Raw genomic sequence first — 22,722 nt, forward strand, 5'->3', positions numbered from 1 at the left:
TGCTCCCTCCTCCCTTCCTAGTGCGCTTCTTTCAGCGCGCCTTTTCTAGCCCATCACAGGGCTTCTTTCTCTCTGAGATGCCAGCCTCCCCCTTCTGCCATGCCCTCTCCGTCGCTATTATCCACTCACGGCGCAGCCGCTAAGCTCCGCCCCCATCTTCCAGCACAAGGATCTCCTGTTCCTAATCACTCCTTCCTGCGCTGCTTTGGGGACACTTTGGCGTTTCTTCTGCTGCTCGCACAGAATCTCGGTAGGCTCTGCTCTGAGGCAAGGATTAGCTCTCCTCGGCAGTTATTCCCTAATTCCTGCGGCCATTCAGTGCAGTTTACTTATGCCCAACCCTTCAGGGGATCTCTGCTTCAGGCCCACCGCTACCTATTACGCCTGTGCGCGCTGTAAAAAGAAGTGGGCATCGGGTCGGTCGTCCCCATTCTGCCCCCCCCTGCAGTCCTTCAAATATGTCAGCATCTCAGGAACGCACAGAGTCCCGGCCTGAGGGCGCTCTTCCCTCCTCTCTCCTCCCGGAGTGGGCCGTTTCAATGTCTCAGTCTGTTTCTGATTTGACAAAAGTATCACAGTCGCTGGTCCAGGTCTTAGAACAATTACCTCAGCTATCCTCAGCCACCTCTGCCCCGACCGCCTCTCGGGGTGAGTCGTCCGCACCTGACCGCGACCTTCAGAGAGACAGACAGGGTAGGACTTCTAGGAAGCGGGCTCTGTCCACTTCGTCCTCAAGCTCGCAGGGCCCTTCCGCTCCCAGGCCTCCTTCTCCTTCCTCGGATGACAACCTTCAGTCAGGCGATGATTCTCAATCAGAAGCTAGTTCTGAGGGGAACAGCGTTTCTAAAACGCGGGACATGGTCGATAGTCTTATTGCAGCTATCTTCCAAACACTAAAAATTAAACAGGATGAGGCTTCACCTCAGGAATGCTCGGTTCTCCTTAAACGAGCAAGACCTCCGTCTCGAACCTTTCCCAATCACAACGATTTCGATACTACCTTATCCAAACACTGGGAGCGCCCTGAGCAACGTTTCTCAGGCCGCAAGTACTTGGACGTTCTTTACCCCTTTGACGCAGAACTGCTCTCAAAGTGGTCCAAGGCTCCCGAGGTGGATCCTCCAGTTTCCCGGATAGCCTCAAAAACGGTGCTCTCTCTACCAGATGGGGCATCGCTCAAAGATCCTTCTGACAGGCAGATTGAATCTCTAGCTAAATCTATCTTTGAGGCATCTGGCGCCTCTCTCTGCCCTATTTTCGCATCCGCCTGGGTGGCAAAAGTCATTTCCGCTTGGGCAAAAATTCTTCACAGAGGCATCTTAGTGTCAGCTCCTCAAGACGAGTTGGCGGATCTTGCAGATCAGATTAACCAGGCGGGTAAATACCTTTTGGCCGCCTCCTTGGATGCAGCCGGCTGCGTAGCAAGGGCTAACAGCAACATAGTAGCTGTACGCCGAGTCCTCTGGCTAAAGTCATGGAATGCGGACACTACTTCAAAAAAGTTGCTTACCAATCTGCCATTCCATGGCTCTAGACTCTTTGGAGCAAAGCTGGATCAGATAATTTCCGATGCCACTGGAGGTAAAAGTACTTCGCTTCCCCAATCTCGACCAAAACGTTTTTTGAACAGAAAGGGTTTTCGACCATTCAGGCCCTTTCGTCCCTTCTCTGCCACGGAGAGAGCCACTCAACAGGATCGGCCGCCCGCCACCAGGGAGCGGGATCAGAGGAAACCTTCCTACAAACCCGCTCCTCGCTGGAGATCTAGAGGACAATATTCCAGATCTGCAGGCGCCAATTCCGGCAGATTTTCATCTAAGTGACGGGTCACCCCCACCTGGAATTTCTTCCAGGGTGGGAGGCAGACTTTCCTCTTTCGCGGATGCTTGGCTGTCCGTTGTCGACGACGCTTGGGTCAGAGAACTCGTCGCATCCGGTTACAAGATCGAATTTGCTTCACTCCCGAACAGACGGTTTTTCCGGTCTCGGCCTCCGTGACAGCGGGCCCAGATTCCGGGTTTTCTGCAGGCCATTTCCTCCCTTCTTTCCGCCGGAGTCATTGTTCCCGTTCCCTCAAACGAACGGTTTTCCGGGTTCTACTCCAATCTCTTTGTAGTCCCGAAGAAAGAGTGCTCTCTTCGTCCTATTCTGGACCTCAAATTGCTCAATCGCCACGTGAAGATTCTTCATTTCAAAATGGAGTCTCTTCGGTCGGTGATTGCTTCCATGGAACCCGGGGAATTCCTCTGCTCGGTGGACATTCGGGATGCCTATCTGCACATTCCAATTTGTGCGCAGCATCAGAAGTATCTTCGATTTGCATTTCAGGGAGACCACTTTCAGTTCACAGCTCTTCCTTTCGGCCTAGCTTCAGCACCCCGTGTTTTCACGAAGGTGATGGCGACCGTCATGGCCATCCTTCGCTCCAGAGGGATCCTCATCATCCCTTATCTGGACGATCTTTTGATCAAGGGTTCGTCTCGCCAGGACTGTCTCCAGAGCCTTCAGATAACTCTGGACACTCTCAGCCGCCTAGGTTGGCTAGTCAACAAGGAGAAGTCCATTCTGATCCCCACCCAGCATCTGACCTTTCTGGGCATGGAATTCGATACGAAGCTAGCCCGTGTTTTTCTTCCAAGGGAAAAATTTACAACTCTTTCCAAGGGCATCAGGACTCTCAAGAGGCCTGCTCCCATTCCCATTCGGTTCTGCATGAAGGTCCTGGGGAAGATGGTGGCTTCCATGGAAGCAGTACCCTTTGCGCAGTTTCATCTTCGCCACCTCCAGCTGTCTCTGCTTTCAGCCTGGGACAAGACCACGATGTCCTTGGACCGTCCTATTCGGCTTCCTCTCAGAGTGAGGCAGTCTCTCACTTGGTGGCTACGGCCAGCGTCAGTTCTCCAAGGGAGGTCCTTCCTTCCGCCTCAGTGGCAAGTTATCACCACCGATGCGAGCCTTCTAGGATAGGGGGCCGTGTTCCATCAGAAAGCGGCCCAAGGACGCTGGAAGCCACAGGAGTCTCTCCTCCCAATCAATCTTCTGGAGATCAGAGCAATCTTCCTGGCCCTTCTTCATTGGCAGCCCCTCCTGTCCGGCAAGCCGGTCTGTATTCAGTCGGACAACGCCATGGCCGTGGCGTACATAAACCATCAGGGGGGCACGCGCAGCAAGCAAGTAATTGTCAGAAGTGGCCAAGATATTCCGCTGGGCAGAACGTTATGTTCCGACAATCTCCGCCGTCCATATTCCAGGGGTGGAAAATTGAGCAGCCGACTTTCTGAGTCGCCAGGGCCTAGCGTCCGGCGAATGGTCCCTGCACCCCGCAGTCTTCTCTCAGATATGCGACCGTTGGGGCACCCCGGATGTCGATCTCATGGCATCTCGGATGAACCACAAGGTGCCGCAGTTCGTAGCCAGGTCCAGGGACCCTCTAGCCGTCGCATGCGACGCACTGGTGACTCCGTGGTCCCAGTTTCAACTTCCTTATCTGTTCCCGCCTCTGGCCTTGATCCCTTGAGTGGTCAAAAAGATAAAATCGGAAGGCGTACCAGTGATTCTAGTCGCTCCAGATTGGCCAAGACGGCCTTGGTACGCGGAACTGGTCAACATGCTCGCGGACGTCCCCTGGAGGCTTCCAGACCGTCCAGACCTTCTCTCGCAAGGCCCCCTTTACCACGAGAATTCTCAGTCTCTGAGTTTGACGGCATGGCCGTTGAGACCGCAATTCTGAAGGAATCAGGTCTGTCCAGTCAGGTTATTCAAACTATGATCAGAGCCAGGAAACCAGCCTCTTCCCGCATTTACTATAGGTACTGGAAGGCTTTTTTCCGTTGGTGCGATGATAAGAGTCTTCCCAATGTCCTTTTCTATCCCATCTATCCTTGGGTTTCTTCAGTCTGGGTTAGACGCGGGTCTGTCCCTCAGTACGCTCAAGGGCCAGGTTTCCGCTCTCTCTATCCTCTTCCAAAGAGAGCTAGCTTCTCTACCACAAACCTTTCTGCAAGGGGTTTCCCACGTGGCTCCTCCTCATCATTCGCCAATAGACCCGTGGGATCTCAACCTCGTTCTTGGCGCTCTCCAGAAGGCGCCGTTCGAGCCTCTCCAGGACATCCCTTTGTCCCTTCTCTCTTGGAAGGTCACCTTTTTGATCGCCATTTCATCCATCAGAAGAGTTTCTGAATTGGCGGCCTTGTCTTGTCGTTCCCCTTACCTGATTCTCCATCAGGACAAAGCCGTTCTCAGGCCCGTTCCTTCTTTTCTTCCAAAGGTGGTTTCCGCTTTTCATATCAATGAGGATATCGTCCTTCCTTCTTTTTGTCCGGCTCCATCTCATCCTCTTGAGAAGTCTCTCCACAAACTGGACGTAGTTAGAGCCCTGCGTGTCTATCTCGCCAGGATTTCTTCCTTTCGTCGGTCCGATTCCTTGCTGATCATCTCTGAAGGTCGCCAGAAGGGCCTTCCGGCTTCCAAATCCACGATCGCTCGCTGGATTCGTTCTACCATTCTGGAGGCGTATCGTCTTCAGGAAAAGCGACCCCCTCCGGGAGTAAGAGCTCATTCCACCCGGGCTGTGGCGGCTTCGTGGGCTGCTCGTCACCAGGCCTCGGCCATGCAAATTTGCAAGGCCGCAACCTGGTCATCTTTGCACACTTTCACGAGGTTCTACAGGGTTCATACCCAGGCCTCGTCTGATGCTGTTGTTGGTAGGAAGGTTCTGCAGGCGGCGGTGGCTCACCGGCCGACCTAAGTCTTTCCGTTATTTTCGTTCCTTATTGCTGTTCCCACCCTTGGGACTGCTTTGGAACGTCCCATGGTAATCTGTGTCCCCCAATAAGGCGATAAAGAAAGATGGATTTTTGGTTCTTACCGTAAAATCTTTCTTGGAGCCTTCATTGGGGGACACAGCACCCTCCCTGTTTAAGTTGTACCGTGTTGGGTCTTAGAGTCCCTTGTTGGGTTGGTACATATGTTTAGAGTTTTCTCGTTGCTTCTCCTACTGCTTTTTCACCAACTGAGGTGCTTGGTGCCTGTCGGTGGGTGTATACTGCCGGGGAGGAGCTAATTTTCTTGTTTTGCATAGTGTCAGCCTCCTAGCAGCAGCAGCATACACCCATGGTAATCTGTGTCCCCCAATGAAGGCTCCAAGAAAGAGATTTTACGGTAAGAACCAAAAATCCATCTTTTTCTGTAATTTTGGGTTTCATCCTCGATTCTCTTCAGGGCAAGTGGAATCTTCGTCCTGCCCAGGTGTGGACACGGTGGTTAAGAGAATGCAGCAGATATGTGACCAAGTGGTGGATAAGTTGTCACTCTCTCAGGAAAAGGCCCAGCGATTTTCCAACCAGCATAGGACCATTGGTCCCCGGTTTAAAGTGGGTGAAATGGTTTGGTTGTCGTCTAAGAATATTGCTATGAAGGTTGCATCTCCCAAATTTAAGCCAAGATTTATTGGTCCTTATAAGATTTTGGAAATTCTCAAGATCCATAACGTATTTCACAAATCTCCGTTGAAGAGGTTTGTTGAGCCAGTGATTCCTATGGCAGCACCTCCTGACCCTGTGTTGGTTGAAGGCAATGTGGAATATGAGGCAGAGAAAATATTGGATTCTCGTTTGGTTAGACGGAGACTCCAGTATTTGGTCAAATGGAAGGGTTATGGTCAGGAGGATAATTCTTGGGTCTCTGCCTATGATATTCATGCCAATAGATTGGTTCGTGCTTTCCACCGGGCCCATCCTGATCGGCCTGGTGGCGTGGATGAGGGTTCGGTGACCCCTCCTCAGGGGGGGTACTGTTGTGAGTTCATTCTCTGGTTCACCAGTTGTGAGTTCTCCTTCCAGACTCCCTCTGGTGGTAACAGGAGGTAGTGAGGCTGATTTGATCGGCGGAGATCTGCCACCTGAGAATGAGGATGACGATTGGACCTCAGGAATCTCAGATTGGATTTAAGACAGCCGATGCCCTATTCAGTTGCTGGTGATTCCTTCTGGCCTGTCAGCTCTTGGTTTTCAGCTCTGTTCCAGTCATTTAAAGCTAAGTTTTTCTGCTAATGTTCACACTTGATTTTGTTGGTCTATTCAGTTTTTTGTGTGGTCAGCCAGCCCCGGCTGGGGGCTGTGCTGAATTTCCACTCTTATTTATCTGTATTTGCCAATTTGCTTTTTGTCCCTTACTAGTTTGGCCTCTTTTTGCTCTGTCTCAGAATATTTCAGAGTGCTGATATAGTGGGAGAAGTCTAGTGACTTCAGGGTTAATTTTGCTATCAGAAGTGTTGGACATTATTTTTGTAGGGTTTTTTGCAGGTTGCAGACAGTGTCTTTCCCTTTCCTTTCTGGTTAGTTTGGGCCCCATCGTTTGCTCAGCCTATTTTCCTGCCTGTGTTTGTGCTTTCATCTTGTTTCACCATCAATACATGTGTGGGAGCTGTCTTTCCTTTGGGGTCTGCTCTGGGGCAGTTAGTTTTCCCCTTTTCTTGCTTTAGGCTTATTTTAGTCCTCCAGCCGTGACGAGGCATCTAGGATCATCGTAGGTACGCTCCTCGGCTGCTGCTATTTGTGTGATAGGATCAGGGATCTGCAATCTGCATAGATACCAACCTCTATGGTTTTCTGTGACTTAGCTTATTTTGCTTTTTTCTCCTTGGTGACCCATTCATAACAGGGATCTCTATCAAAGAACGAGACAGAGTCAGATTACGGACGCCTACAAAAGGGCCCGACTTTGATAGACGATTTGACTGGCAGAGACAACTGAGGATGATCTCTGGTCGAGTAATAGAAAGTGCTACGCCCCACGGCTATAGGCAGTGGGGGGGGGGATATGTGGCATGGCGACTGGTCATGTGATTGATAGGTGGTATGTATCGCAGAGGTGGGTGGCTCTGTGATGGAATCCTGGGCGTGTTTTGCTCAGAAGATCTACTGCTGAGGGTTTTTGCTATACACTGGGAGGCTTCCAGGTGACTTGGAGAGATGGGTGGGTCCAGTCACCTACATACCCACCCAAGGGGTGTGTGTCTGAATACCCAAGATGAAGCCTGTATGTGGTTGTGTATATAATCCATACCTCACCTGTGGGTGTGGTTAAGGCTACCTAATGGAGCCTGTGTGTTTGAGCACGTGTTGCAGTGCTGGCTAGGCTGAGCCAGAGGAATGAGGCCTGTGAGACACCTCCGGAGTGGACAGTCTGAAACCGTGAGTGATACTGACCGGGGTCAGTGAGATACATTGTGGGATACCTCTGAAGATAAGAGGCATCCGGGAACCTGTGTGGCTGACACCAACAGGTAACGGACAGGGATCCATGTTGTGCTGTCCGGGGTCAGGAAAAGACTGTGTTTACGCTATAGAGCCTGCGTGCTGGATATGGCACAGCCTGTATGCCCACAGGTCTGAGGGAACAAAGCCCTGTTTATGGACATTGCTATTTTGTTTTGCCGGACCTAAAGGCTGACTTCCTCTGTGTTTGTGCTGCTGGGGATATGGAGCAATACACCCAGGTAAACTTTTAAGAAAAATTGAGTCCTCCAAGCAAGTAGACCCCCAACCCGCTAGTGATCGCTAAGTCACAGAGTTTATAGCTCTGGAACACTTCAACAGATCTCACTGATTCTGAGACTGTTTTTCCGTGACATATTGTACTTCATGTTAGTTGTAAAATTTCTTCAATATAACTTGTGTTTATTTATTTAAAAAAAAACTGAAATTTGGCAAAAATTTGGAAATATTAATTTTTGTACCCTTAACCCCTTAATCCCATATGACGTACTATCCCGTCCATGTGCCCTGGGACTTAATTCCTAGGGACGGGATAGTACGTCATAGCGATCAGCGGCGCTCACGCGGTGAGCGCCGCTGATCGCGGCCGGGTGTCAGCTAATTATCACAGCTGACACCCGGCACAATGTGTCAGGGGTGGTCACGGACCGACCCCGACACGTTAACCCCTTGTACACCGTGATCAAACACGATCGCGGTGTACTGGGGGTTAAAGGGAAGCATCGACAGGGAGGGGGCTCCCTCCGTGCTTCCCTGAGCCCCCCACGGCAGCGCAATGTGCAGCGCTGCTGCGGGGGGGCTGTTTCCCTACAGGCCCCCGGATCCAAGATGGCGACGGGGACCTTCGGGGGCCTGTAGGGAGCTGGCATCTTCACTGCCTGCAAAGCGCAGGCATGAGGAAGTCTGCGTCTATGCCTGTGACAGATCGCTGATCTGTCACAGTGATCTGTGATGTGACAGATCAGCGATCTGTCACAGGACAGTGATGTCCCACCTGGGACAATGTAATAAAGTTACAAAAAAAAAAAAAAAATAAGTAAAAATATTTAAAAAAAAATCGCTAAATAAATTAGTAAAAAAAAAAAAAAAATATTCCCCAATAAATTCATTTTTTGAAAAAAACAAAAAACAAAAACAAAAGTACACATATTTGGTATCGCCGCGTCCGTAACGACCCACCCTATAAAACTGTCCCATTAGTTAACCCCTTTAGCGAACCCCTTAAAAAATAAATCATTATTTTTTGCTTTGTTTTTTATTTTTATTGTCATACCACCGAACAAAAAGTGCAATAACGCGCGATCAAAAAGACGCATATAAATATCCATGGTACCGCTGAAAACGTCAGCTTGTCTCGCAAAAAACGAGCCACCATACAGCGTCATCCGCAAAAAAATAAAAAAGTTATAGCTCGCAGAATAATGCGATGCAAAATTAATTATTTTTTATATAAAATTGTTTTCATTGCATAAAACCGACAAAACATAAAAAAAGACCTAAATGAGGTATCGCTGTAACCGTACTGACCCGATAAATAAAAGCACTTTATCAATTTTACCGCACGCGGAACGGTGTAAACGCACCCCCCAAAAGAAATTCATGAAACGTTGGTTTTTGTTCATTCTGCGTCCCAAAAATCGGAATAAAAAGCGATCAAAAAATTTCACGTGCCCGAAAATGGTACCAATAAAAATGTCAACTCGTCCTGCAAAGAATAAGACCTCACATGACTCGGTGGGTCAAAATACGGAAAAATTATAGCTCTCAATATGTGGTGATGCAAAAACTATTTTTACAATAAAAAGCGTCTTTTAGCGTGCGACAGCTGCCAAACATAAAAACCGCCATAAATAGTAAATCAAACCCCCCGTTATCACCCCCTTAGTTAGGGAAAAATAATAAAACTAATAGAAAATGTGTTTATTTCCATTTTCCCATTAGGGTTAGGGCTAGGGTTAGGGCTGAGATTAGGGTTAGGGGTGTGTTGGGGTTCGGGTTGGAGTTAGAATTGGGGGGTTTCCACTGTTTGGGCACATCAGGGGCTCTCCAAATGCAACATGACGTCGGATCTCAATTCCAGCCAATTCTGCGTTGAAAAAGTCAAATGGTGCTCCTTCACTTCCAAGCTTTGCCATGCGCCCAAACAGTGTTTTACCCCCACATATAGGGTATCAGCATACTCACAACAAATTGCAAAACAACTTTTTGTGGTCCAATTTCTCCTGTTACCCTTTTGGGGCAAAAATATAATTTTTGTGGAAAAAAATGATTTTTTTATTTTCACGCCCAGGCGTTATAAACTTCTGTGAAGTACTTGGGGGTTCAAAGTGCTCACCACACATCTAGATAAGTTCCGTGTGGGGTCTAGTTTCCAAAAAGGGGTCATTTGTGGGGGGTTTCAACTATTTAGGTACATTAGGTGCTCTCCAAAGGCAACATGACACCTGCAGACCATTCCAATAAAGTCTGCATTCCAAAACGTCACTACTTCCCTTCCGAGCCCCGACGTGTGCCCATACAGTAGTTTTCTCCCACATATGGGGTGTCAGCGTACTCAGGACAAATTGGACCACAGCTTTTGGGGTCCAATTTCTCCTGTTACCCTTGGGAAAATAAAAAAAAACTGGGGACTAAAAGATCATGTTTGTGGGAAAAAATACGATTTTCACGCCCGGGCGTTATAAACTTCTGTGAAGCACTGGGGGGGTTCAAAGTGCTCACCACACATCTAGATAAGTTCCTTGGGGGGTCTAGTTTCCAAAATGATGTCATTTGTTGGGGGTTTCTACTGTTTTGGTACATCAGGGGCTTTCCAAACGCAACATGGTGTCCGATCTCAATTCCAGCCAAAAACGTCAAATGGCGCTGCTTCCCTTCCGAGCTCTGCTATGCGCCCAAATAGTCATTTACACCCACATATGGGGTATCAGCGTACTCAGGACAAATTGCACAATAACTTTTAGGGTACTGTTACCCTTGGATAAATAAAAATTGGGGGTGAAAAGATCATTTTTGTGGAAAAAATATGATTTTTTAATTGTACCGCTGTACGTTATAAGCTTCTGTGAAGCCCTTGTGGGTTCAAAGTTCTCACCAGCTATCTAGATAAGTTCCTTGGGAGGGGTCTAGTTTCCAAAATGGGGTCACTTTTGGGGGGTTTCCATTGTTTAGGTACATCAGGGGCTCTCCAAACGCGACATGGCATCCGATCTGAATTCCAGCCAATTTTGCATTGAAAAAGTCAAACGGCGCTCCTTCCCTTCTGAGGTCTGCCATGCGCCGAAACAGTGGTTCCCCCCCACATATATTAGGTATCAGCGTACTCAGGACAAATTGCACACTAACTTTTGCAGTTTAATTTTTCCTGTTACCCTTGGTAAAATAAAAAAAATTGAACCTGAATTATTTTTTTTGTAAAAAAAAGTTAAATGTTCTTTTTTTTTTTTTTAAATATTCAAAAAATTCCTGTGACGCACCTAAAGGGTTAATAAACTTCTTGAATGTGGTTTTGAGCATCTTAAGGGGTGCAGTTTTTAGAATGGTGTCACTTTTGGGTATTTTCTATCATATAGACCCCTCAAAGTGGCTTCAAATGTGATGTGGTCCATAAAAATAAAATGGTGTTGCAAAAATGAGAAATCGCTGGTCAATTTTTAACCCTTATAACTTCCTAACAAAAAAAAATTTTGGTTCCAAAATTGTGCTGATGTAAAGTAAAAATGTGGGAAATGTTAGATATCAAGTTTTTTGTGTGCCGTATCTCTGTGATTTAAGGGCATAAAAATTAAAAGTTGGAAAATTGCAAAATTTTCAAAATTTTCGCCAAATTTCCATTTTTTTCACAAATAAACGCAAGTTATATGAATGAAATTTTACCACTAACATGAAGTACAATATGTCACGAGAAAACAATGTCAGAATCACCGGGATCCATTGAAGCGTTTCAGAGTTATTACCTCATAAAGGGACAGTGGTCAGAATTGTAAAAATTGGCCCGGTCTAGATCGTGCAAACCACCCTTGGGGCTTAAGGGGTTAAAGGGAATCTGTCACCCCTTTTTTGAGATATCATATAATGATATCATTCAATTGTGTGTCACATAAGGATTCTCTTAGTACTTTTGCTTCCCCTGACCCCACACCTTTCATGCATAAATACCTTTTTTATATCGGTTCAGATGTATGTAAACTGCCACGGTCCGGTCCGATGGGCGGGGCTTATTCACCTGCTCCCCCCCTCCCTGTATTGCTCTACGCATTTCTTCTTGTGTAGAGCAAGACAGGGAGGGGGGAGCAGGTGAATAAGCCCCGCCCATCGGACCGGACCGTGGCAGTTTACATACATCTGAACCGATATAAAAAAGGTATTTATGCATGAAAGGTGCGGGGTCGGGGGAAGCAAAAGTACTAAGAGAATCCTTATGTGACACACAATTGAATGATATCATTATATGATATCTCAAAAAAGGGGAGACAGATTCCCTTTAAATCAGAGAGTGGTGTCACACAAAATAGTTAATAAATAACATTTCCCACATGTCAACTTTACATCAGCACAATTTCGGAAACAATTTTTTTGTTAGAAAGTTATAAGGGTTAAAAGTTGACCTGCAATTTTTATTTTTTGCGACAAAATATACAAAACCATTTTTTTTTTTAGGGACCACCTCACATTTGAAGTGAGTTTGGGGGTCAATATAACAGAAAATATCCAAAAGTGACACCATTCTAAAAACTGCACCCCTCAAGATGCTCAAAACCACATTCAAGAAGTTTGTTAACCCTTTAGCCCAACCTTAACCATAATGGAAAAATGGAAATATAGTTAGGTCCATATATATTTGGACAGAGACATTTTTCTAATTTTGGTTCTAGACATTACCACAATGAATTTTAAACAAAACAATTCAGATGCAGTTGAAGTTCAGACTTTCAGCTTTCATTTGAGGATATCCACATTAAAATTGGATCAAGGGTTTAGGAGTTTCAGCTCCTTAACATGTGCCACCCTGTTTTTAAAGGGACCAAAAGTAATTGGACAGATTAATCATAAATAAAATGTTCATTTCTAGTACTTGATTGAACTGTAAATAATTTTTTTTTCATTTTATTATTTTTACCTAAGTAAGGGGGTGATAAAGAGGGATTTGATTTTTTTTTTTCTATTTTGATCACTGTGATAGGGTCTATCACAGTGATCAAAATGAACCAATAGGAAAAATTGCCTGTTTTGTTGCCGGGTGCTGGCCGTCAGATCTCGGCGGGCGCACTGCACCCGCCATTTTCTCCTGAAAGAAGACGCCAGCGGCCCGGGGGACTTCTCGGGGGGTTGCAGGGACACCAGAGGTACGGGGGGAATCGGGGGATCCTATTTCCTCTGATGTGCAATCACGTCAGAAGAGAGAGAAATTAAATGGAAAATCTTACTTACTTTTTTTTGCGATCGCTGTTATACCGTTAATAACGGCGATCGCAACACTCAAGACTCACAAAACTCATGGACACCTTTGCAGCAGAGATAATGAGGTTTATTTACTGAGGTCTGGAAGACGGTGGATAAGGTCTGATACAGTCTGTAACTCTACTGGAAAGTACAGGAGTCCTTGCCGTATCCATAGATGCTGTCTGATAGATTTATCTTTGCTGTTGAGTGATATGAGGCTGCTGTAAAAGCCCGTGGGTTGTATCTACAAAATAGTCGCTGGCTGGTGCAGTGAGCTAAGGGGAAAATGGTCAGCACTTGGGTCAGTGCCAAAGAGGGAGGGAAAATGACAGAATCACAGGTCAGAGATGTGGTCAGGAAAATACCTTCCCTCACCCCTGCTGCCAATACTCTACTGAAGATATGCCTGTCCCGCCTTTGCTGGGCAGTACGCTCGCCACTCAGCTCGCGCTGCATATAGTTTCCCCGTTGGGAGCGGTTTCCTTTTCTGCCGGACCGCGCATTCATCTTACAGCCAAACCTCCCTAGTCCTCCTCTCACCCGGCTTATGAATCCTCAGATACCTTCACCACAGAAGAGGTGACCTAAGAGAAGAAATCAGAGCATCAGGCGTTCTTCCTCACACCACCACATGGCCTTTTATAGGGTTGGATTGTTTAATTTACTCCTTTGTGTAACCTGTCCTAGCAAATAACGGGATAATCTCCTATGTACAGTGCTGCTTCATAGTTTGGGAACCCTTCGTAATTTTCCATTTTTCTGCATAAATTTGACTCAAGTCCTAAAAGTAGATGCATAGAACAAAACCAAACAAATGAGTCAAAAATATTAGACTTTGATTTTTTTTTTTAAACGAGGAAAAATGAACCAATATCACCTGTCTAAGTGTATCAAACGTATGTGAACCTTTAAAATTAGCAAGATGAAATTAGTCTGATGCTTTCAATAAATGGGATGTCAATCAGGTGTAAGTGGATGTGCTGTTTCGGCGATCTATCGAAGTCTGGTCATCACATCATGTTTGTAGTAGTGTATCATGGCACAAACAAAGGAGATTTCTGATTACTTCAGATGAAGAGTTGTTGATGCTCATCAGGTTAGAAAAGATTACAAAACATATCTAATTAGTTTGGACTTCAACAAGTCACAGTCAGACATATTGTACAGATGGAAGGAAATCACCCTTCCCAGGAGTGGTTGATCAAAGTGATTGTAACGGGGTCTTCCTATCTCGGGTACCTCTTTCAGTACCACCCCGTATTTTCGGAGGTCCGCTCTGCGTTGGCTGGAGTCTGAATGAATGACGCTGGCTGGAATTCCTTGGTTACATGGGCGCATATAAAAGATCACTGCTTCTCCACGTATTTCCAGTCTGACAACACTTTACTCACAGGACACAGAATATATCACACAGATACAGAGGGCCGGCCAATAGACAAGCATCAGGCCAGACATGCATTACAAAAGCCGCAGGTGGCCGGAGCCTGCCGATGTTTACTGTGGGAATTACAAAGGTGGGGGGAGGGCGAACAAAAGGAGAATATCGTGTCCCCTCTGCCCAGGGGAGCAGCCTGTGGGCTAATGCATTAGGGACATGCATCTCACATAGAACCTATTATACATACATATAACTGCACAACATATTCTGGGTGCTGAGTGGTTCTGTAACACGTAACAGTGATTACTAATAGCAAGGTGTATAATAGTCCACGAAGTGACAAAGGAACCCAAGGTAAACTCTAAGAAACCAAAGGCTTCTCTCACATTAGTCAATGTTCATGAGTCCACCATCAGGAAAACACTGGACAACAATGGTGTGCGGTGCACATGGCATGACTTCAAATTATTTTTCCTTGAAATGAACATTGCTGTCGGTCTACAGTTTGCTAAAGCTCAACTGGAAAAGCAAGAAGGCTAAAGGGAATGATGTTTTGTCAATGGATGAAACTAAAATAGAGCTTTTTGGTTTAAATGAGACACATTGGTTTGGAGAAAGAAATACACTGCATTACAGCATAAAAACCTCATACAATCTGTGAAACACAGTGGTGTCAGGGTTTGGTCCAGTTTTGCTGCATCTGGGCCAGGATGGCGGCCTTCACTGATGAAACTATAGTATTCAGAGGAAAATGTCACAACACCTGTCCATGAACTGAATCTCAAGGGAACGTCTGTCATCCTCCAAGACAATGAACCAAAGCACATAAGTCGTTCTACAGAAGAATGGTCAAAGAAGAATAAAGTTTGAGTGAACAAGTCACAGTCCTGACCTTAGTCCTATAGTGGAAGGAGCTGAAGTGAACGGTTCATGGGAGAAAACCACCAATATAACAAAGGTGAAGGTGTTCTGTAGAGAGTTATTGCTGCACACGGCGTCACTCCAGATATTGAGAGTAAATGTTCACATACTTTTGATCATTTTCCTCAATAATAAAATTACAAAATCTAAGATTTTTGACTCATTTGTTTGGATTCTCTTCATCTACTAATAAAATCTGATGTAGTTTCATGCAAAATTTATACAGAAATATGGAGAATTCTGACGTGCTCACAAACTTTCAAGCAAGACTGTATGTGCTGCTGTCAGGATGTCCTAAAGACCACATTTATCACTGTAATAGAGGAGTTCGGCTACGCTCTCGCAGTTATCTGTCGGGGCTTGTGGACGATTCCCTGTGACATCCAGCTTATGGCTATGACGTGACTCGGGATCAGCGGCAGATAAGTGATAAATCTACAGTCACATAATTATCTCTATATATAACTGTACAGTCGTCACCCAGAGGCGTCGTGTCCTTTACACAATGTGTCTCCTCTCACTTTCTGGCGTAGTAAAGCTCATGTAGTGACATATACATATATTACTGGTACTTTCCCCCATTATAGAAGGTGATGGAGCATTTAGGACATTATTAGACCGGTGTAATGGCCTCTAATGGGAACGGTTTGTACTTTTTGTCATTACAGAGCCGGACGAGAGACGTCTTCTGCCTCCATCCTTGTGGACTATGAAGAATCTCACCTTTTATCTGTCATTACTTCATTGTGTGTGATTGTTTAGGAACCGGCCGTATGCAATAATCTGATTATTATTAAGTCTAATCCCAGAATAAAATGACCGCTCGTAAAAAACAAGCACAAAGCAGAAGAATTGTGAGGCCTCCGGCTGGGTCCTGGTGATGGTGGTCACGTTTTCTCGGAAGCTTTTGGGTGAAGTCTTTACGTATTTGTGTCTCTTACACAGTTATTCTCATTTATGGCGCATTATACTGGGGGCGGGATCGCTGCATATAACATTATGTCGCTTTATTTCATGCTTATTACATTCGTTATAACATTTTCTGTGAGGATTTGGGTTTCTTTTTATTGTGGCTTCAGTTTTGTTCGGATTTTATTGATATTTTTCTGTTGATATGATTAGATATCAGTACAGGAGACATCGGGGCACAGAGCAAATGTTGTATTATACCGGAGGGGTCATTATCCGTTCTTACATGTTACACAGGGAAATGCAGAGGTCCCATGTAAGGCCTCCTTCACATGTCCGTGTTTCCAGTACGTGTGACCCCATTTTTGTCACGGACCCCACACGTCCCCATTATAACCTATGGTGATCTTCACATGTCCGTGTTTTCCAGCAGCCGGATACCAAAACCCAATACAAGTCTATGGGTCTGTGTAAGACGTGTACAGCGCACAGATGGCGTCAGTGTACGGTCCGTGTGTAACACTGCAGAGTATAGGAGAAGCTTTGTCATTCTTTATCCATACCGGAAACACACAGGCGGCACACTGATCCAACACACTGGTGACACCGGGCCTGTGTTTCCGGTACCGGTTTCATACGGACGTGTGAATGGGCTCTGATCGCTCAGCTCACATTTAGGCTAAGTTCACACTGGGCGTTTTTGCAGCGTTGTCTTAATGCAAATTTTCGGCTGCGTTTTTCAGTACCAGCAAAGTCTGAGATTTCAGAAAATCTCGTGCAGACACCTTGGTTTTTTTGTCATCAGGATTTTGTGTTTATCATGGTTTTTTGCACAATGGAGCATGTCACTGCATTCAGCGTTTTTCACCGATTGAAATGAATGGGTGTTGAAAAAACGCACCAAAAACGCAGGTATCAGATTTTGCTGCTTTTTGCCAAAACCTGATTTTATAGAATAGGACTCTTTTTGTTTCAACACTAAACTTTATTTATCAGCATGCACAAGAGACATATCTAGGATGCCAAAACCGCAGAAAAAAAACAAACAAAAAAGCAAGGAAAACCAAGGAAAACATGCTTTTTTTCTGCAGCTTTTTTCTACCAAGAGATCAGGTTTTGCTGCAGAAAACAAAACATCTAGTGTGAACTTCCCCTTACACTGCAGGGTAATAACGCCATCTGCTGCATGTAATCCCAGCGGGAAGAGGAGGATCGGGGCCGGGTTATTATAAGGAGAATGTATAGGGATGAGGTTAATACAGATACTAGTGGTGCGACTGTATATCACTAGTGCAGCAATAATAATGACCCCTGTATTGTAGTGACCCGATGCACAAACACCGAGAGATCCAGCTCTGACGCCTCCTGCAGATCAGCGTGGACGAGCGCTGTGACTGCGCTGACATGGACCCAATGATCGTCCAGACTAATCTGCATGTGGCTTCAGAGCTGGGTTTCTCGGCGCTGACACATCGGATCACTACCAGACAGGCGCCATCTTTATTGTTGTACTGGGATCTATACAGCCGGACCACGAGACTCAGCAGTAAAATCGTCCTGACAGGTTCCCTTTAAGAGCAGCTGATCATTTGCCAGAAGTAGAAAGAGCGATAGTAACAAGGATCTATTAAGAAAAATGTTTGTGGATCAGAATATGCTAATTTTATGCTAATGACCGGGCTCCTGATGAATGTGAGGCAATCAGCCCCGAGACATTATATAACACCACGAAATATCATCCAGAATAACAGAAATCAGAAGGAAACATAATCCCCGGATTTTCTGCTCCAGGACTTGGTTTGTTTTTTTTGTATAAAAATTGGAATAATTATAATAATTAAAATGTGATCGCCTGTATTGTGTGGAGCTGATATAAATGGATCTTACAGTATTTCCTGATCACTGATCTATAAATAAAGGACATTTACATCGATGTCACAGTCGTCTTTTTCCGTTACTTTTATTGTGGAATATAATACAATGTTTCCCATGTTATTATAATTACAAAAAGCTGCAAACTCCGGAATATTAGAAAAGTGCAATTCATTCTACTGGGGACAAGAAACTTACTGGGGAGTTTATCTCCAGAAATATAACACCTTCCGGGCAGTCGCGTTACTTTTTACATAACATTATTCTTCTGTCCGGTCGTATCAGGACTTTTACGGGAGTTGTAGTTTTGGATTTCATTTTTCCTTCGCTTAGTGTGGGATAAAGAGGAGCCGGGAACTTGTTCTGCAGATCTGTCTGATTGTGGCGATAATGACGGGTTTTCCCCAGATTTTATTGTTTTTAATAAATCGTCATTTTCTGCCCCCATTACTGTTATGTTCTAATCACTACTGTACATTTTTGGGAAAAATGTAGAGAACAAACAAGCGGCAATTCTAAGTTTCCATTTTTTCCTGTACAGAGTGTAACGTGTGGAGTAATTGATTTTATAACGATAAATCACACTTTTACATATACATTATAAGTATGCATATTTTTATTTTTTTATCAATATTTATTTTGGAAATGGGTGTGGGGTGACTTAAGCTTAGTTTTTATTTAATATATGAAATATAAAAAATTGAAACCCAATTTGAGGTACATGTGTTTTATCTTTTAGGGCTCATACTCCCTTGCGAGAGACTCACTCCATTTTCCATGAAAACCTGGCACGGCTGCCGGGACTCGGACCGGAGCGGTCGGCTACATGTATTTCTATGAAGCCGCAAGCTACAGTCCCAGTACTGGCGGCAGTGCCGGGTTTTCATGCGAGAGACTCGCACAAAAATGGAGCGAGTCTCTCGCAAGTGAGTATGAGCCCTAAATATTTATTCCATGTTTTGGGGAAGCAAGTAAAATAAAAATGGTTCGTCTGGTATATTTTTTTTTCACTGTGTTCACCATGTAGGTTCAATAATCGGACATTTTTCTCACAAAATTAGAATATCATCAAAACGTTAATTTATTTCAGTTCTTCAATACAAAAAGTGATTCTCATATATTCTATAGAGTAATTACACACAGAGTGATCTATTTCACGTGTTTATTTCTGTTAGTGTTGATGATTATGGCTTACAGCCAATGAAAACCCAAAAGTCATTATCTCAGTAAATTAGAATACTTTATAACACCAGCTTGAAAAATGATTTTAAAATCTGAAATGTTGGCCTACTGAAATGTATGATCAGTAAATGCAGTCAATACTTGGTCGGGGCTCCTTTGGCATAAATTACTGCATCAATGCGGTGTGGCATGGAGGCGATCAGCCTGTGGCACTGCTGAGGGGTTATGGAAGCCCAGATTGCTTTGATAGCCACCTTCAGCTCGTCTGCATTGTTGGGTCTGGTGTCTCATCTTCCTCTTTACAATACTCCATAGATTCTCTATGTAGTTAAGGTCAGACGAGTTTGCTGCCAATCAAGCACAGTGATACTGTTGTGTGTACACCAGGTATTGGTGCTTTTGGCAGTGTGGACAGGGGCCAAGTCCTGCTGGAGAATGACATTTCCATCTCCAAAAAGCTTGTCGGCAGAGGGAAGCATGAAGTGCTCTAACATTTCCTGGTAGCGGATGCGCTGACTTTGGTCTTGATAAAACACAGTGGAATTAAACCAAGTCCAGCTCACTGTAGTAGACATCTTGAGAAATTTGAAGCACGGAAACGCTGTGTCAGGGCGTGAAGCAACCAGAAGAAAGGAGGATCCAGCTCAAAGAAATAGTGAAAAAAGCTTGTCTTTATTCACTGAAAAATGTGCTCAGTAGAGGATAAAAACATCAGTGTGAACAGTGAATAAAATGCGATATCGACGCGTTTCTAGTGACTAAGCACCCTTAATCATGATATCCCAGATCACTCTGTAATGACTCTATATAATAATCACTTTTTGTATTAAAGAACTGAAATAAATTAACTTTTGAGGATATTCTGATTTTGTGAGAAGAACCTGTAAATCCCCTCGATCACTCATAATATCCTGCACTACATCCCTCTAACCACTAACAGGGGATGTCCAGTAATGTACAACCGCTTTCTAAATATTATTGTTCTCCACAAAAATAATGCATACTTACTGCCTATGATGTCAGCGCTGTGTTTCTCAGCAGCCATGTGGCATTGTATTGGCAAGTGACTGCTGCAGCCAATCACTAGTCGCTGATCGACTGCAGCGGCCATGTGACATTATGTCAAGAAGCAATCACAGCTCAGACAACACAGGAGAGGTGCCGGTACGGGAGGAAATTATGTGTTCTTAATTTTATGTAGGGGCAGACTAGAAGTTAAGAGGTTATCAAGCATTGGACAACCCCTATAAATGTCACAGATCATAGGTTCTTTAACCCCTTAATCCCATGTGACGTACTATCCCGTCCATGTGCCCTGGGACTTAATTCCCAGGGACGGGATAGTACGTCACAGCGATCAGCGGCGCCCACGTGGTGAGCCCCGCTGATCGCGACCGGGTGTCAGCTATCACAGCTGACACCCGGCACAATGTGTCAGGGGCGGTCACGGACCGCCCCCGACACGTTAACCCCTTGCACACCGCGATCAAACACGATCGCAGTGTACCGGGGGTTAAAGGGAAGCATCGGCAGGGAGGGGGCTTCCTCCGTGCTTCCCTGAGCCCCCCACAGCAGCGCAATGTGCAGCGCTGCTGCGGGGGGCTTGATCCCTACAGGCCCCCGGATTCAAGATGGCGACGGGGACCTTCAGGGGCCTGTAGGGAGCTGACTTCCTCAGTGCCTGCAAAGCGCAGGCATGAGGAAGTCTGCGTCTATGCCTGTGACAGATCGCTGATCTGTCACAGTGATCTGTGATGTGATGGATCAGCGATCTGTCACAGGACAGTGATGTCCCCTCTGGGACAACGTAATAAAGTTAAAAAAAAAAAAGTGTAAAAATAATTTAAAAAAAAAAAAAATCGCTAAATAAATTAGAAAAAAAAAATATATTCCCCAATAAATTCATTTTTTGGAAATAAAAAAAGAAAAAAAACAATAGAAGTACACATATTTGGTATCGCCGCGTCAGTAACGACCTGCCCTATAAAACTGTCCCATTATTTAACCCCTTTAGCGAACCCCTTAAAAAATAAAAAAACGAAGCAAAAAATAATGATTTATTATCATACCGCCGAACAAAAAGTGCAATAACGCGCGATCAAAAAGATTCATATAAATATCCATGGTACCGCTGAAAACGTCATCTTGTCCCGCAAAAAACGAGCCGCCATACAGCGTCATCAGCGAAAAAATTAAAAAGTTATAGCTCGCAGAATAAAGCGATGCAAAAATAATCATTTTTTATATAAAATAGTTTTCATTGCATAAAACCGACAAAACATAAAAAAAGACCTAAATGAGGTATCGCTGTAACCGTACTGACCCGAAGAATAAAAGCGCTTTATCAATTTTACCGCACGCGGAACGGTGTAAACGCACCCCCCAAAAGAAATTCATGAAACGCTGGTTTTTGTTCATTCTGCGTCCCAAAAATCGGAATAAAAACCGATCAAAAAATGTCACGTGCCCGAAAATGATACCAATAAAAACGTCAACTCGTCCCACAAAAAATAAGACCTCACATGACTCGGTGGGTCAAAATACGGAAAAATTATAGCTCTCAATATGTGGTGATGTAAAAACTATTTTTACAATAAAAAGCGTCTTTTAGCGTGCGACAGCTGCCAAACATAAAAACCGCCATAAATAGTAAATCAAACCTCCCGTTATCACCCCCTTAGTTAGGGAAAAATAATAAAATTAAAAGAAAATGTATTTATTTCCATTTTCCCATTAGGGTTAGGGCTAGGGTTAGGGCTGAGATTAGGGTTAGGGGTGTGTTGGGGTTAGGGTTGGAGTTAGAATTGGGGGGTTTCCACTGTTTGGGCACATCAGGTGCTCTCCAAATGCAACATGGCATCGGATCTCAATTCCAGCCAATTCTGCGTTGAAAAAGTCAAATGGTGCTCCTTCCCTTCCAAGCTCTGCCATGCGCCCAAACAGTGTTTTACCCCCACATGTAGGGTATCAGCCTACTCAGGACAAATTGCAAAACAATTTTGGGGTCCAATGTCTCCTGTTACCCTTAGGAAAATAAAAAATTGGGGACTAAATGATCATGTTTGTGGAAAAAAATGATTTTTTTATTTTCACGCCCAGGCGTTATAAACTTCTGTGAATCACTTGGGGGTTCAAAGTGCTCACCACACATCTAGATAAGTTCCGTGGGGGGTCTAGTTTCCAAAATGGGGTCACTTGTGGGGAGTTTCAATAGTTTAGGTACATCAGGGGCTCTCCAAACGCACATGACACCCGCAGACCATTCCATCAAAGTCTGCATTCCAAAACGTCACTACTTCCCTTCCGAGCCCCGACACGTGCCCATACAAGCAAGAAAGAAAAGAACCAGTGCATAGACGTCCAATGTAATGAAAAAAATCACATAGCTTCTATTGAAAAACACAGGTTAAAAATGGCAGGCAAGGGGTGACACAAAAAGAACCAGAGCAAGAAGGTACACAGGGTCTGCAAAACCCTGATATCCAGAATTCTATGTTATAACACATGGTAGAGTGGGTGGAAATGGTTAAATCCGTTTAACGACTAATCAAACGGTCACAGCACATAATAAATAGCAGGCCAGTTTATTCTACAATATAGGGTATAATCCCCAACAGGACTGCTACACTTAAGGTGATCATGCTGAGACCAAAGAATACACATAAATACATACCAGGAGGGGAGGACACTGGACCCCAAGCTCTGAAAACCCCCTGGCCTGCTATTTATTATGTGCTTTGG

At 44.9% G+C, this 22,722-nt stretch overlaps 1 protein-coding gene across 3 annotated transcripts in view; it reads left to right on the top strand.

Annotated features, from left to right (window-relative positions):
- LOC141048426 (class I histocompatibility antigen, F10 alpha chain-like) overlaps positions 1-17,860 on the top strand; it is a 281,467-nt gene extending 263,607 nt beyond the window's left edge. For all 3 annotated transcript variants that reach the window (XM_073543985.1, XM_073543982.1, XM_073543983.1), the window contains one exon: positions 15,687-17,860. The gene's annotated coding sequence lies outside the window, so the exon portion shown is untranslated. The remainder of the gene's footprint in view (positions 1-15,686) is intronic.
- The last annotated feature ends 4,862 nt before the right edge of the window (positions 17,861-22,722 follow it).

The sequence above is a fragment of the Dendrobates tinctorius genome, unplaced genomic scaffold (assembly GCF_039654945.1).
Source record: "Dendrobates tinctorius isolate UK_male_01 unplaced genomic scaffold, ASM3965494v1 ptg000135l, whole genome shotgun sequence".
NCBI classification, from domain to species: Eukaryota; Metazoa; Chordata; class Amphibia; order Anura; family Dendrobatidae; genus Dendrobates; species Dendrobates tinctorius.